The sequence below is a fragment of the Megalobrama amblycephala genome, linkage group LG14 (assembly GCF_018812025.1).
Source record: "Megalobrama amblycephala isolate DHTTF-2021 linkage group LG14, ASM1881202v1, whole genome shotgun sequence".
In the NCBI taxonomy this organism is placed as follows: domain Eukaryota; kingdom Metazoa; phylum Chordata; class Actinopteri; order Cypriniformes; family Xenocyprididae; genus Megalobrama; species Megalobrama amblycephala.
Genome location: NC_063057.1, coordinates 7,959,557 through 7,962,297, shown reverse-complemented (window position 1 = coordinate 7,962,297; position 2,741 = coordinate 7,959,557).

Genomic DNA, 2,741 nt, shown 5'->3' with positions numbered 1-2,741 from the left:
CTCATTTACTCAATCCACTTGTTCCAAACCTTTATTCATTTCTTTAATAATTTCTATAATTTTTGGTTTGACTGTGTGTACACTGCCCTCCAAAAGTTTGGAAACACCCCTGGCAAAGTGTGGTTTTGGATGATATCAGTATAAATCTTTATCATTTTTTGGTGCAAATACATTACAGTAACTTGACATTATCATTAAAGACCAGCAATAATAATTTTCATTTTGATTACATAATAATGGCAATATATACATGTCAAAGTCAGACATGCCCCTTTGCCAGCTATGATGCCTGGTTACTGGTTTAAACTTGGCCCAGGTTTGTAAAAGATTTTTGGGTCAGCACACCTTAATAGCTTCAACAATTGATTGCCAATTAAGTTTAGAATACAATGAACCAATTAGAACCCAGTTTAGGTCAGATAGCTTCTAATGGTGGATATTTTGATGAATTGAAAATTTGAGTTTTTTTCTATGTATAAAATGTTTATATTATAAAATATGTTTTCGTAGTTTGTGTTGTCCCTTATCAGTGCAAAAGTATCACAAATTAAAAAGGATTCATGCCAATATTGTCCAAAACCCCACTTTTCTAGGGCGTTTCCAAACTTTTGGAGGGCAGTGTATACATATATATATATATATATATATATATATATATATATATATATATATATATATATATATATATATATATATATAAATAGTGTTCTGAATGAAATGCAATGAAGAAATGTTAAATATATTCCATAATTTTTTTACATAAATAGATCTGTCTTTGCCAGAAAATTTTCATCTTTGTCTTTAAGTGCTTGTGATTTATTTAGCTCAAATATCTGCTCATATGAGAGGATCCCATACTCTCAGATCAACACATTTAGATACTGTGAACTTAGCATTATTTTTCTATTGGTTTCTCATGCCTGGATTTGTCTGGTGTGCCTTCAGTGAATGTGGTAACTTTGTGGGGTGATATGGATCAGCTCATGAGGTACAAACTTGCACTTTTTTCATATTGTGTATTCATCAATAAATACTGCCTGTTTTTCTTGTTTTGTCACTCATTTGCATACAAACGTCTTGTACTGCAGTCTTATACTAATGAGTACCAGGGTTTTGAAATTAAATTTGCATCCTTTTTGTTAATATCTCTGAGAGCATATCTAGAGATTTTCTTTGGGTAGCAAGTCTTGAGGGATGTGCCCAATATAATGTATGATAATGATTTAATAATATGCATTTTTTTGTAAAATATTTTAAGACTTCAGATGCAAAAGCCTCTAAGTGCCATCTGAAATTTTCTTCTAAAATAAGCATTTTTATCAAGCTTGTATGTTTAGGTTCAGTAATTCCACTTTAATAGCAATTAATAGGTTTAATTGCCTTTAAACTAAAATAACTGAACATAAACATATGAGCTTGATAAAAATGCTTATTTTAGAAGAAAATTTCAGATGGCACTAAGAGGCTTTTGCATCTGAAGTCTTCTTATCCACCAAATACTACAATAATGTAAAAACATTTCACTTTTCGCTGGGTCTCAGATGGTTCAAAACCCCCAAGGAGGAGAGCCAAAGAAAAAGGTATGTGGCTTATTATTTTAGATTATTACAGCTCTTGTTAAAAAAAACCACGTTGTTACTATAGTAAAATTGTAATCATATCATAGCATGATTTATAAATAATAAGGTTAAAATGTAGTTACTCTAGTTAATTTACATTAGTTCACCCAAAAATGAAAATTCTGTCATTTATTACTCACCCTCATGTCATTCCACACCCGTAAGACCTTCGTTCATCTTCGGGACACAAATTAAGATATTTTAGTTGAAATCCGATGGCTCCGTGAGGCCTTCATAGGGAGCAATGACACTTCCTCTGTCAAGATCCATTAATGTACTAAAAACATATTTAAATCAGTTCATGTGAGTACAGTGGTTCAATATTATTATTATAAAGCGACAAGAATATTTTTGGAGCGCCAAAAAAAAACCTAAACAACTTATTTAGTGATGGCTGATTTCAAAACACTGCTTCATAAAGCATCGGAGGATAAATGAATCGAATCATGATTCAGATCGCGTGTCAAACCGCCAACGGCTGAAATCACGTGACTTTGGCGCTCCGAACAGTGATTTGACACGCTGATTCATGCTCTGAAGCTTCCTGAAGCAGTGTTTTGAAATCGGCAATCACTAAATAAGTCGTTATAATTTTTTTTTTGGCGCTCCAAAAATATTCTCGTCATTTTATTATATTATTATTGAGCCACTGTACTCACGTGAACCGATTTAAATATGTTTTTAGTACCTTTATGGATCTTGATAGAGGACATGTCATTGCTCCCTATGCAGGCCTCACTGAGTCATCGGATTTCAACTAAAATATCTTAATTTGTGTTCCGAAGATTAACGAAGGTCTTAGGGGTGTGGAACGATTTGAGGGTGAAATGACAAAATTTTCATTTGAAAACTAACCCTTTAAGGGATATAAATATATTAACTTTTCCAATGTGTTTTCAAACAAAATGTAACCAAATTTACATTAAAAGTTTGTTAGAGTTATTATAGAAATATAGACGAAGCACAAATATATCACAAAACAACCGAGAGAAAATTACTAAACGAAATTAATTTACCCTTTTGAAAGTAACTGATTAATTACCATAATTAGACTAAAATAAGATTAGCTTGTGAGGGTTGCTAAGGTATCCTGCTGACAGCCAATGACAGTGACTCGTTTAT